The sequence below is a fragment of the Argopecten irradians genome, chromosome 1 (genome assembly GCF_041381155.1).
Source record: "Argopecten irradians isolate NY chromosome 1, Ai_NY, whole genome shotgun sequence".
NCBI lineage: Eukaryota > Metazoa > Mollusca > Bivalvia > Pectinida > Pectinidae > Argopecten > Argopecten irradians.
In genome coordinates this window covers 27,422,741-27,438,320 of record NC_091134.1, presented here as the reverse complement: position 1 = coordinate 27,438,320, position 15,580 = coordinate 27,422,741, and the positions used below count along the sequence as shown (strand labels likewise).

The 15,580-nt window shown below is 33.2% G+C and overlaps 1 protein-coding gene across 3 annotated transcripts in view; it reads right to left on the bottom strand.

The window, feature by feature from the left end:
* Positions 1 to 14,729, bottom strand: part of LOC138322669 (aromatic-L-amino-acid decarboxylase-like) — a 31,411-nt gene extending 16,682 nt beyond the window's left edge. Inside the window, exon 1 of one of the 3 annotated variants that reach the window (XM_069266699.1) lies at positions 14,482 to 14,729. The gene's annotated coding sequence lies outside the window, so the exon portion shown is untranslated. Of the gene's footprint in view, positions 1 to 940; positions 1,714 to 12,134; positions 12,312 to 14,481 lie in introns of those variants that run through there. The other 2 variants (XM_069266717.1, XM_069266690.1) reach the window with 2 other exon arrangements.
* Positions 14,730 to 15,580: the final 851 nt, after the last annotated feature.

The window sequence follows — 15,580 nt, the reverse complement described above, 5'->3', positions numbered from 1 at the left end:
ACCCGCCCAGGCTTAAGATGTGTAATTAACCCTAGTCTGTTTTGTGTGACTTCCACACCAGCTGTATATCCCGACAGATGGGTTTAGTCAATTCTGTAATATTATATCTCATACTCAATGTAAAAAGATAACATTAGTAATATCATACATCAACGTCAATAATTCAAATTAATGTGGAAATGATGAGACAAATAGATGTCTTATTACATCATAACGTTATCATAGTCATTCTAGATTAAAGTATGACCAAACCGAGTATATCACTTATAAAGTTCGAGTAGAACTGAACACGGAGATACGGAAGTGTAGCTGAAATTACAACAATCATTAGCGCTAATCTTGGTAAGTAATCTGGATGAAAATGTTTCTGCAAAACCACATCGTACAAGATATAAAACTAATTACTGGGTGAATAATGTAAAATAACGTTTTGTCATTGATATTTGAATTTTAAAGAGGTAAAAACAGTTAAAATATCGCATTAACAAAATACGACTGTACAACTCCACTGGCGACTGTCTCTGTGTTGATACTACGATAAAAGAATATAAAAGCTGATGAAAGAAAGGTCGAAATCTTGATGCAAATGAAATAGTTCATTATGGAATTAAGAACAACTCTAACACAACGTACCGTCATCACCACCAATAGGGTCATGGGAAGAAAACTATATATTGACCACTATTAACAGAAGTTGTGCAGTATAGTACATGTACGTTGTCGAAACCATTCGTCTAAGGTGCACATCATCTGATACATGTTATATTACCTAACATTATAATATATTGTGTGTTTCTAAATAATACACTGAACGTGTTATATTGCCTAACTTAATGAAAAAAATATGTAGTTCGTAATAAAATATAATAATTATTCGAAATAATACATGATGTATTACCTAATAATTAGAATATGGTAGTAAGATACAAAAAGTACTCACTTGACGTAAACACGTAGTTCTAACAGTCACTTGTTCCGTTTTTACTGTACGCCGTGTCTATACCCGGTATGTTTTTATACTCTTTGAGCCATAGTGCCTTCATTATATATACCTGGATAGCCAGTAGGCGTTCTGTGATCACTCACACCTCCTGATACGATCGGAAGTCGTTAATGTCTTAATGCTTAACAGGATGTTTTAATGTTTAAAAAAAATCGTGTTGTCCTATTTTGACGTAATATCTGGTATAGGATATGTACGTCTTAATTGTATTATAATCAATAAGAATAACAATGGTCAAACAAAAGAGACGAAAACAATGGAAACTTCAAAAAGTGTATAGGCCACATATTGGGTTTCAAACTTTTTCGTCTTAATAGGTACATCGTTTAAATGTCATTCATAGACATTCATTGTTTTAAACAAGCCATGAAACACTATAGAAACGTAAGCTGAACAAAGTAAGAAGTAAAAATGGTGTATTTGTTAAAATGTTTGCATGACAAGTGACGGTTATAAGGGGTTTCTAGCCTATGTTAGAGTTCGAAATACATGAGATAGTTACCAGACATTGACCATAACTCGGTGGAGATTCTGCTAGTGTTACAAGTCTCTACCATTGTGGGCACGTTGTTAGAATTAACCTGGTTTTCAATATGACATTAAACACAACAATCCCTAAACCCTTCTTTCACCCAAATTATGCTCATTTATATTGGTGGCAGCCATCCGTAGCATCCTAACTTCCTTCTATCGCTGGGTCGTCGTGGACGTCACACTACTATCTCCGGGTCCCACTGGTTTACATATTTACAAAAGAGGATATCATTTTACCCATATAACGCAAACCTGTCTGTTGCTGAGTACAATGCACGAAGGAATTTACAAAAAGAATAACATGACACTATTTTATAAAAAAAACATTTTAAGAAGTGATATGTGGAACGACTTCATCCTGACGTCATTGAATTGTGTCATCAAGCATAATCTTCAATGAAATTCTCAAACACAGCATAATAAATACAAATGACGTCAAATATTGGATATTTAAAAAATGTTTTGCAGTATATCAAGCATGGTTCGCTAACGTTTAGAACATTCCCTGATATATTGTGAAATCTAAATTTAGATGGATCCATGATGACATTAGTGTATTTAACCCCAGGTCCAAACGATAGCTTTATTTATCGTATTTAACATGACCTTGTTTGCATTTCTTTACTTATCTTTTCATTATTTTAATTTGATCTAGTTTTAATTTTTTGCATATACATAATACATTTACAAATACAAGTACATTGTATAAGGCAATTAATTATCTGCGCGTACATATTCTAAAATGATACATTCACACGCTTTCTGTATCTTAACTTAGACCATATTACAGCAACAATTTACTGTAGAAAATCCAATGTTAATGTATAAAATCGTGACCGAGAATTTGTTTAACTTTGTTTGTCTTTTATAGCCAATAGTATTGATAGTTTCCGCCTTCTGAGGCGATACGTCATACAATACAGAAGCAGTATTACACTTATACATACAATAATATACCTCCAGACCTGTTCCTGCTTTATACACTGAATTGGAAATCATTATTTATTTAGATATCGAATCTCCTCCCGACACCATACGAATGATACCTTTTATTTCAAATTTTATTCGTCTGCTGAAATTACGTCATCAGAGTTATTCAAATAACTCTTTTCACTATTTAACCATAGTACCAGTACATTAGAAAAGGACGGAAAACAGAGGCATGTTTGTATTGTATATAGACATCCGGCATAGATATCAAAAACAGACATTTTACAATCATTCATACAATTAGATACTGCAGTAAAATAAAACGCCTTACGCTAAGGTTTGTATAGGACTGCAGTCACTCGACTCGGACATAAGATGATAGCTCATCCATACAAATTCAAGGCAATTAATTACCAGCACAAAAAAAAGCTAAAAATGATACACTCACACGCTTTTTGTATCTTAAAATATACCATACTACAGCACAATTATATTGTAGAAAAATCAAATGTTATTGTATAAAATCATGACCGAGAATTTGTTAAACTTTTTTTTGTCGTTTATAGTCTATACCTTATACAGTTTTCGCCTTCTGAGGCAATACGTTGTACAATACAGAAGCAAGCATTACACGTATACATACTATAAGACTCTTTCATATGTGGATATGAAGGATAGGGATATTCTACCCGAGGGTCACAAAATGTAGTAAAACCCGAGGCTTGCCGAGGGTTTTGCAACATTTTGTGATCCCGAGGGTAGAATATCCCTATCCTTCATATCCACTTATGAAAGAGTATTTTTCTTTCATACCACGACGTTTTACTGCAATTTTACAACTATAATATCCCGCCATTTTGAAATAAATTCGAAGAAATCCACGACTGGAAGTCAATTTCCATACATGAAAAATTACGTGATATTTTCAACACAAATTCCGTTGCTTGCATCTTTTATAGTAAAACCAGTCAATTTTGTGAAAAAAAATGTTAAAATTTTACCGAGGAAATAGAGATTTTGTTGACGCCGTGACGTCACGAGGCTTTATTGCATGGGTAGCCATGCAATACAGTCTCAGGCGACATGAGTGTATTGCCCTAGACCAGCCAGTATTACACGTGTATGTATGAAAGAAAATAATATATAGAACGCGCCTAGTCCGACCTAATTAGGTACCCGGATCTGTTCCTGCTGTGTATACACTGGATACGATTCATTATTTATTTTGATATTGAATCCCCTCCTTTTTAAATTTATCTTTATATACAAAACTAAAAGAAGAAGAAAACAACAGTGAATATTACGAAACATTTCCTTTGTCAGATACCTTTTTATTCCTCATTTACTCCGTCTGCTGAAACACGTCATCAGAGTTATTCAAATAACTCTTTTCACTATTCAGCAACAGTTCCAATACATTAGAAAAGTACGGAAAACAGAGACATGTTTGTATTGTATATAATATCCGGCATAGATATCAAAAACAGACATTTTACAAGCATTCATACAATAGATACTGGAGTAAAATAGAACGCCTTACGCTAAGGTTTGTATAGAATTGGAGTCACTCGACCCGGACATGAGATGATGGTTCTTCCATTGTTTACATAAGTTAATATCTAATTTAAAAAAAAAATCATTTAATCTACTGTCAGTATCGGGGAATATTTTCATTTGTAAATTAAATCTTTTAAAAATGAAAACGAAACGTCCTTTCCCTTCTCTCCCCTGGACTTATCTGTATATTTTACTGTGCCTTTTTTCTACCTCCTTCCATCTTTATCTATCTCTCCCTCTTCAAATCGTACGTATGTAAATATATTGTCATATTGTTGGTGTATGTTACCGTATATATCAAATTGTATCGACAGAGGGCTTAAAATATTTTGGACAACTTGTGCCCGATCCATTTGTATAAATTTGATACAAATAAAGTATGTTTAAATCAGACCATTTCCGAGTACCGTCACATCACATGGTAGTTTGATGGTATCACTTATGGTTTACACTGTGTATGGAAAAACCTGCAATACTGATTTCTGGGCCCAGTTTCATGAACATTCCTTAACTTTAAGGAATTCCTTAACTTAAATTTCCCCATAAAAATGCATTACAAAAGTTAAGGGAAAAAATCTTAAGTTAAGGAGCCTTCTTGATAATCTTTCCAATAGAGACTTTTAAGTTAAGGGATTTCTTAGATTTAAGGAATGTTTGTGAAACTGGGCCCTGCTTACTAAACGCCATATATCTATATATCTATATTCAATATTTATGAAGTTATTTATTTATTATAGCTTTAACGCTTGTTATTCCACATGGAGCGCGAACGGTTTCAGTATTGAAGGAAAACTGACTACCTAGGGAAAATAATTCATGAATATGACACAAAATACCTTCACTATGAAGTGGGAATCAAGTAACTGCTGTGTTGGGGAGACAACAGTCTTTACAAAAAATTTCAATAGTCACAAATGTTTTATTATAATTTTTGTCTCTAGACATGTCCGATTATATCTGAATTTTTAACTAGGAGGAGATAATCTCAACGGTTATAAAATTCAGTTGAGAAATTCGTATTAACAATTAAGGGTCTGGCCTGGTGGCGACAGGAATGGCAAGCTTATATCGCAGCTGCACCATCCCGCCACCCAAGTGTAGTACTTCTATAGCTAGATAGTCTAATACATATGTATTCTAACGATAGGTAGGTTTCAAGGGAACATGATTATGTTCCGGGATTTTAGCATTAATTTATAAACACTGTGAAATTGAACGTATACAAAAAATAGTTTTAACTAAAAAATGGTTACATTACGAATATGAAATTTACTTTCTGATTCATTCATTTTTGCACAGCTGTGCGATCGGGACGATCGGTCAATCAAATTTGCGAAATCATTCCATAAGCGGACCCTGTTGAGGAGACTTATTTGCTTGTAATGTCATTTTAATGATATCTAAATCTAATAATCAATTTCTGATTAAACACATGTTTCTACACATGAAATATTTCATCATAATATTGGAAATATATTTGGATTGATATACATTTAATTTTGATTTATTCATTGTATTGTCAGTTTGGGCGATCTCGTATATATTATGTATAAACATGAAATCTATATTAAGTTGTGTAGATTTATAAATCTTTATTAGCTGATTGAATAAATTTATTAGCGTCATATATATATTTCATGTTGTCAAGAGACATTTTAATCATACATACAGATCTTTTTTTTACATATGAAATACAATATTTTAGCATATTACATGTACGTAGATGTACATGTACATGTGTGGTGTAACCAATGTAATTGGTAAAAAAGTCTGTCACATACACTTATATACATGTACTGTACAGTGTAAATATGTATGCGGGGATATAGGTATACACTGTACCTGCATACACGTAATTATTAATGACTTGTGAACTGTAAACTATAGGCACACAGGGTTGTCGTTATGGTCACTTGGCCTAGGGCCTTTTTCTCACCGTGCGTACTTCTGACTTAGGGGGCGCTTAGACGGCATTGGGGTTCCGACCGCACATAGCAAAGACCGCACATCGTGCGCACATCGCCCGCACATCGTGCGCACATCATGCGCACATCATGCGCACACTGCACATCGTGTAACGTTGTGCAGTCAGACAACTGCAACCATCTTTTTTTTATATAGAACACGATTAGGTTTGGACTATCTATTTACCATTTTAGCAAGGTAATTTACATGTCTGCTTAAGCGTGGTACGTTAGTTTTCTGATAAAAGTCATGATGAACATATAGTGTATATGTCATAAAGGTGTGAAGAAGCAATAACTCGTTATAAAATAAATGATATTTATTTTAATGGTTTTAAAATCTGTCACCATATCAATTCTACACCTGAACAACCTTGGGTTTAACATACATTTTGCTAAAATGCTCCAACCTGAAAAAAAAAGATAAAAATTCTAATGTATTTTAGGGGTGTATAAATCTACGTGATAAAGTATATATTTATATCGCAATGGGTTAACCGGGTACTGTTGACATACGGAAATTCATAACGATCACGGAGAAAACTCATCGGATTTCCGAGTCCTGAGCAGCAGGATGGTTGTAACAGGATCTACCCGAGACGCCAGCTCACGAGGACATTGTAGACACTATCTCTTTACATCACACATCCCACAGGGAGGACTTTGATAGGCCAGACTCCATGATGTCAATATCTTATTCATAAAACGGGACATTTGTCAAATAAAGTCTCTGACTCGTCGCCTAATTGTGTAATTCATTTGTTTATTTGGATAAAATCAATTGAACAGTTACATGACACAGAGTAAAAGACGTACTTAATGCTCTCGTAGGGTCAAAATATGAAAAATATCTTTGAAGTACAAAAAAGGTATCTTAAAATAACTGTTATCAACAAAAGAAAATAAATTATTAATTTTTGGTTCTTTTTAATGGTTAGTACTTTTAAAATGGTCCCTCCTTAACAAGTCTTTACGTTAAATAAAGATAACTTTTAAGTTTAATAACTTATGGAATAATATTTGAATTAAAAAATATGAAATGAAATGAATGAAAACTGTCAGCAAGACATCTGGTGACGTCAAAACATTAACAGCTCATTTTTAAAATTATAAATGACACTATCTCATTAGTAGCATCGACTGTCAATCATGCCACGTACATAACTATGGAACCAATGTCTAAGTGTATATATCTCAGCATGTGGATTATTCACAGCAATATGTATACGAAAACATGCAAAATGTACTTGTATTGACTATAAACTTTGACAAACTATGACCAAAACGAATCTGGATAAGCATCCACGAAATCAATGTCAAGTACGAAATAAATGAAAACCACAAACACAAAATCCACGATTTAATAATTTAGAAAACATTTAAAGTTTCCTTTCATGGCAAACGACCTTGCTTTAAAACGTAACCTTGATTGTACAAGGATAATTATCAAACAATCAAAATAATCATTAATTCAGTTTGAAGCTGACGAAACACGTTGCCCACAGCAGACCTATCTAATCAAGAATCTGGAGAGGGAAATCCAACCTGCGATCGATGTATTGTTTAAAATGGCAAGGGCCTTTAGGCGATGTCAAAAAGTAATGATGACGTCACAATAGTGTTGTTACAAATATATCGTAAGATGTTGATGACGTTGCACGACTTGGCAGAACATACTTAGTAACACTTATTTGATGAAAGATAATTCTAGATGATATAAATCGTCACATACCTTGAGTATTTGTCGTCCACAACACAACCCAACGATAATTGCAAACAGTTGAAGTCTCAGATTACAATATAAAGTACCTCCTTCCAAACCACGTGGACCTTTATACCGGTTTTAAAGATAGATATATATCGTCATTATAGATAGATATATAGCATCAAACGTCATATTCAATGTGTGTTTTCATAAACCCACTCTAGCAGAGGCAGAGGAGCGTTCAAAGTCTTGTGAGTTCCCACGCTGGACCATATAAACCTTATCCCACATAGCACCGGATGGCATTCCATTGAGTAACAGGTACTTAACATAATGCCCGTTTGTATGTATTACACTTCTCATACGTCTTCTGTTTGATGTTTTCTGCCGTTATTTTTCTGCTGATAAACATGTGCACATACACAAACGTTGTTGGTGACATGTAAAACAACTGTGTAACTATTTCTATTGTTTTAACCGTCACCACAAGAATGTACGTCCCTTTTACTAGGACATAAAAATGGTGTTACAATTAGCTTCTCTCGCAGTACACGTCAATACCTACCTAGAGGTTTTCAATGCTCGAGTTTCTGTGGAAACAAATGTACATTTATTAGGGTGCTGGTCTGTTTTCGAAACAATATAGTGATGACCAACTTCAAGAAATGCAAGATCATCAATCTAGATGTACATAAATTATCATCACATTTTGTATTTGTATTTATTGCGTTCACTGTACTGTAACAGAAATGATGCTGAATGCATAAAGTCTGCAACGTTGGAATGTTAATACCTATGTATTTTTATACTCCGTGTTCTAGAATGTTCCTATATCACTGACAGTTTTTGTCGTTCAGTCCATATGTCTAAATAACTAGTTGTGTATATAAAGATTTACATCCAGATAACATCAGACATTCCTACATAACGTAATCATATATATAGACTCTTAGAGATGGTAACAAGGAGATTTCCACTTCAATTTCTGAACAACAACATCCCAAACCTTTTGTAATGAAAAATTCATTTTATCGCATCATCCGCCATATATCGCTTTTCGTGCTGTCTCTGAAGAAATAATTCATGTACAGGGCTAAATATTGTAATATAAGGGTACTTCCGGTATTAAATCACCGAACTGCGCTTATTTATATCCACGCATATAAATCATTATTAACAGGTTTTTTTAGGTTAAATTTGACCGCGATTAAATAACTACGTTTACAGTTCTGTGGAAGATACTGGTAAATTCCTAATGAACATGGAAAACAGTAAAAGTTATGGGTAGAACGGTTTTACTGCAGTTTCCTCAAATCTTCTGGAATCAATTTAGACATTTTATTGTTACACATTGTAGGTCGTTAAATTATGAATATATATTCTGGAATTATCAATAACCCACATCAAGCTATAGTCACATTTCTACCTGAAGGGAACAAAATTGGTGTGTGCAATATCCTTAGTTAACATCACTTAAAAATTGATCCATGAGTCATATCTAATGGAATCAAATCCGTGATAGATAACATGATTAATAAAGATCAAAGATGATTTCTCCTGGTTCGATACACAGGTGGTGAAAATTAACGCTACTTTCCATATTCCACCTAGATTTAGAGGAGATTGAAAGTGCGTTCGAAACTGCGCCATTCATCGTTAACCAAGTAGCCATATCTTTTTGATGTTGATATTAATTAATAATTAACTTTTGAAAAGACTTAAGCTTCCTTCTAATGAAATTTTTCGAAATGTATTAGTGTGTTTTGGGTTTAGAGAAGACATCTTTTCCTGGTTTCAAATCCTCACTATGAAAATATGAAAGGAGTAAGAACTATAGCAGACTTGCTTGAAGACATTTGATACATTTTCGGTTTGGAGGAATTAAAACAGACATACAGTTTGACAGCTAATTATTCAAATATCAGGGAATATTCTCTTTTAGAAAAACGTATCCTTTACTGTTTGTGAATCCTGTAATACAGGTCAAACTACTATTTTATATTCATACGTTTTTGAAAATGTTAAGTGAACAAAGGAATTTTTGTGATAGTTTAAACAAATAACCGTCTCAACCAACTGGTAAAGCAAAATGCACAGACAAAAAACAGAGACAGGGAATTTATTTATAAAATGCCTTTTGATGTAATGAAACTACAGTTGCTGCAATATAGGATTTCTCACCGTGTCCTAACGAAAATGTTTAAGACATGATTTATCTTTATTTCATTATGTAACTTGTGTAACACAGAGAGAGAATCGATCATCCATATTTTTGAGAATTTCAAGAAATCCAAATATTCATGTAGATGTTAGAAACACTAACCGACGCATTTTCTTTACAGTTTTTCTATAAACAAACTGTCCTTCCTGTTTGGAATTACAAACCATTACTCTAATTTCCGAGTGGATAATGAGATAATCTTTGAATATTATCAAACAATACATATATAAAACAAGATGTATGCAATTTTATTTGAATATCAATGTCCCTGTGTAGACTATACAAAGTCATTTTCCTATTCAAAAGAACATTTCAAGCAGTAAAAATGACGCATTCAAATTTGTATTCACAGCGGAAAACAGCAAATAGGAAAGGCTCTAAAAGCTTGAAGTTTGAGGCTGACTGATATATCGACAACTTTATGATAATTTTGCTAACCTATTGATCTATACAAATCACCACAGTAGGTATCGCTCACTCGTCACGCAGCCCTTCTCTCCGTCTGTTCATTCTCTGATATATCTACATGTTTATAATGAGACTACAAGCTTTGATATTAACACAATTATCCAAATTCTCACTGTCGTAGAATATCGAGGATTGTTTGAACAAAACGACAAACATACTACAAAGGACAAAATGTTGTATTTCTAAGTAATATATTACTATATGATACATGTTCATGCATTTTCATACTACTAGTAATATACCAGGTATATATATAAATAGAAGGAATCTCTGACCAGTATTTTAATAATTAAATCTTTTAGCAAGTCTAAATAAGTCGTCAACTGTTATTTTGCCATGTGTTTTTTTTTCTTTTGGCACCTGATCAAAACCAAAGGTGCACCACTTTCAATGTTAGTTTATCACCATTATCAATACTGCTTGGTTTACATGGTCGACATAACAATATGTTTAATATAATGTCATTACTTTTCAAACAATATGTATATCCCTGTAGAATTAAGAAAATTTATGTATGTTTTGAAGTACTTAAGTTACATATATAAACATTATGAGGCGGAAAAGGTTATGTATAAATCTAAAAATGAATATACAAAATTCCTTATAAGATGGGGAGGATGGCATGCCTTGTTTGAAAAAGAAAACATTGAAATTTAGTTGTCTCTTTGACAATTCACATATTGTAGATAGATGAAATGTTGGTCTTGTAGGGTTTGTGTAAATGTGTATGTCCAATTGTTACTTGTTGCATATATACAAAATTGTAATGTAAGACATATTATTGGTATTGTGATGAATTGTATTCCTTGTTCTGTGTAATAACATGTTCATGAAAATCAATAAAAAATTTGAATGAGAAAAAACCCTAAGATGCATTTAAAGACTTTATTTAATAAATAAGTCAAATGAAGGAAAACACTAATAAAAAGGTTCTCAGATCTGGATCTTCTAACATTGTTTCAGAGAGAAAGTTCTTTCTAATTAGTACTTATGCTGAAATTTAATGGCCCATTACATGCTCGCTCTGAACAAAACTAAAAGCACAATAATAATAATGACTTTCCCTCAGGTCAAACATAAAACAAATGTAATATTTCTTGTGTATTTAGCAATGAGGGTTGATTTCGCTGATTTGCCGCTGGTTGGACGAGCGTACGACGCCGTAAATGATTTGTAAGACAATCAGGGAATCAACAATAGATATGTATTTTATATTGTAAAGGAGGTTTAAACTGATCACGCTTAGGCACTGCATTCGTTCAAATAAACACGAAATGGTATGTGGAAAAATACCCACGTTTAAGCTATGATTCGCCAAATGAAATATAAAAACTACGAAATTGAAATTTATCCTGTACATAGATATAAACTTCACATCATGTTCGATGCATACAGCGAACAATAAGTGTAGTCAGTTGCCCAGCTTGACCAGGAAAATACTCCTCTAAAAAAGCGAAAAGTCAAGCTTTACATAGAACGTTACGTATTTTTCCTAAACGAGGCCGCATCAACAAACGGAAGGGTGCAACAAAATGTCAGATAGAAGTTACAGTCTTGCCACGGCATGTTAAGTAAAAAAAACCAAAAAACCAACAAATCGAAGTGCGATGGATTGTTTATACATATCATATAATCTAATAACATTCCAAGTTACTTACATACGCTCGCTAGCTTAGTACATTAAACATGTATGTACATGTAGTAAGTCTGCCACTGTATGTGCGCTGGCATATGTGTTAAAATTTAACTCACCACGTGCAACACGAGTCCCAACTGAATTCGAGCGAGTTCCGCTTGAGTTGTGGCTTCTGTCTCTTCTATTGCTACATGCCATCTATGAAACTCATTCCTAGTGATATCCAAGGGTGCTACCGATTCCATTGTAATTTCTTCCTCTTTGTTGCCGATTAAAATGCATTTTTTTCCTCACACGCTTTCGTTCAGCCATTTTGTTTACTTTTATTGCGTAACAATGTGCATGCGCGAAACTTCGACAACATAAATCCATAGCAGTTTCATTTGCATACTATCCTGTCAGCCTGATATCGTAATAAATCAAGGATTTCTTTGAATTTTGTATTCAAGACACATTTGTTCAATCTCATACGCATTAATAAATTAAATTGATGTATTTTTAATATGTTTTTTCATCTTTTCTTCCGTTTATCGCATTTTACATAAAAATATTTTTTTTGGTTTGGCGAAACCTTCCTTTAAGGTTTAAAAAGGAACAGGTATTACAAGTAAGATAAATAAAAATTGATATGCTGTCACAAGCACTTAGAAACTAAAATAGTAATGGACATTCTTTCCTTTGAATATGTTAGAAAAAGTAGGGGGGGATATAACAAACGACTATAACTATCAGGAAAATCAACCCTATTCAAACATTAGCTTTGTATTTAGTGTAAATATAGCGTGATTTCGTTATGTACAAACCTTCCATCTGTGGCCGTCAATTTCTGCATCTAGCTGCACAGTCATGTACATGGAGACATTGTTTACGTGTATTGTTTTTATTACGCATTGCCGGATATGTTTTATATAATCCCATATGTAATGATTTGACAATCAATATGATGTAGTCAACGCGAGAACATAAGGATATGTTTATGAGGTACAAAACTTCAATTGATTGACCGATTTACTGATGAGAATGTCTCATATTTTGGAAGATATTTAGCTTGCGTTAATATCAATCGCAAATTCATTTTTTTCACTGATGATGTCGGCTTTAATTCCGTTATTGGTATTTCCTTTTATTACTTACTGTAACGGTTGATAGTTTCACTTGTGAATTTCTTTTATTACATGTTGTACATATGAACTCGTTTTCGGTTCCGTTGTATATTGATATTGAAATAATATGTAGACGTGTAGATATATCCACAGAGGTTAATTATAAATGAAAGTGATACACATCAACATAGCCACACCGCATCTACTCAGTATCATTATCGGCCATTTCTGATGATTTGTGTATCCTTATCGAATACATTTCAAAACATCTGCTTCAAACTACGTTTACTTTTTTTAATGGCAAAAAAATGTATTGGGAAGAATCGTACAGCCGTAAAATTGACAACGACATGGTGTTAGTGACATTTTTTTATTTAGTTGATTTTGTTTAGTTTTTACTTTATCTTGAAATATATTTTTCTCCTCTTGACTTGCAAAACTGTTATTTAATTTTAATGCTTTGTTTCATCGATTTCATTTTATTTACCATTGAGACAGAGATCATGCATTCCCGAATGAACACACTTAAATCAGTGGATTCGCAAAATACATGTAATTGACTAACTGCGATCGGATGCGAATAAATAATTTTAGTACACGAAACAGATTTATCTAAATATCTTTTTTCTAAATCCTCTTTTTGTAGACGATTACATTGATAATAATTGCTAGCGTTATTCCCATTAGCGACAAATTGAAGCAACTCGTATATGTTTGTGGGAAACCAACCCATATTGCACATTTCATACAAAATCTCGAAAATACACCACACCATATCTCTACACCACAAAATCCCTACGGAAAATATGTTCGTCATCTTCGAAAATAAGTTCGTACTTGAAATTAAGTCCAGAATCTTATAACAATAAGCCACGAATTTCATAAGGTCTATATAAACCCATAGTGCAGTTAGCAAGAGCACTCTGGTTCTAAAGCTAATTCTTTCACTGTAATTTAATCAAATAACACTAGATAGGACAATATAAAAAGTGGAGTACATTAAATATATATACAAATATCATATCACAGTCTTGTATTAATTACGAGATGAAATACAAAGTAATACGTGATACTCAAAGAGTCTTGAGATTACAATTTCAAGCACTTTGATGAGCTAATGTTAAAACTTGAAGATGATGTGCATATCCATTGTTATTATCATTATTAAAGATGAAAATAACTCGAAATGTTTCCTCACTTTGATGACATTCTGAACTGTTTTATCATGTTTGCCAACCATTAGAAATTATAATTCAATTTGAGAAGCAAATGTAAGAAATATCCTGTTCATTCCATCCAAAATAATAACAATATCATGTAGACTTTAAACCCAATACATAAAAACGAGTAGGACACTTACAGTTGTATGATCAGAATGCCACACCTTCCATCACTTCCACCTTCCGATTGATTCCATCGTGTAGTCCTAGACCTGAGTTAAAGCCAGCACTCTATGGGGGTCGTCCTCACCTGATATTGGAGTGGACTTTGTGTGATTAAGTAGTTATGTCAGTGTAATATTACCTCTCAATTCTCTCACCATAGAGATGCTTGTCACTGATGAAGACTTTGACGGTAATTAATACACAAGCCCAGTCCCCAATAACCTACCATAAAATTTAATGCAGATAGGAAATTTAGCGTAAGGAAGTGCGATGGTATTGACATATTAATTTACCAATCGTCTTTTGTACTATCAATCAACATTTCGTGGGCAATTGGATATCAAATAAAGCTAGAATTGAGTGCCATAAACTGACGGTCGCCAGCATATGGTCGGTGTCGTATGCAGGGGTTTATGGTGAAATCAAGCGGAGGACGCGGTGACAGATGTAAACCTAATCGTTTATTTAATCAGGCATACCTCGTGTGGGTGTTGGAGAATCTGTACCTCTTTTATCAAGAAATGTCCTGGAACTTTTTGTCTTTCCGTAATTCAGAGCTATTTATGTGAATGTCATTTGTTTGTTCCCCTTGCTTGGTTATCATAACTGTTTTAAATATAAAACTGCAAAAGGAATCATTTATTGCTCTTACAGATGGCGATAATGCACATTTAAGACCTAGATTAGAGTCCTAACCTTTGTACCATTTTCAAAAACGATAAGTAAATAAATAAATAAATCTAAAAAAACAAGTGTTTGAAATTAATAAAAAAAATCAAACAATATCAAAACATAAATGTGTATGATGAGACATTTCTTGTTTCAGAAACTGTTCGTATATCATGATGTCATAAATGATGTTAAAGGAAATGCTATTTCTGGTGTCACTTCCGGTGTTTATCTACAGGGCGACAATACTTCCGATGTTCAACGGATATCGACTCTGCTTCGCGTATAGGATACGATACATTTTATTCTTTAGGGATTAACCTAATATCAATGTTATACTTTGTTAAAATTCCAATGGAATATAATATATAAAACGGAGATAGAAATTTTTAATTCAACTTTTAA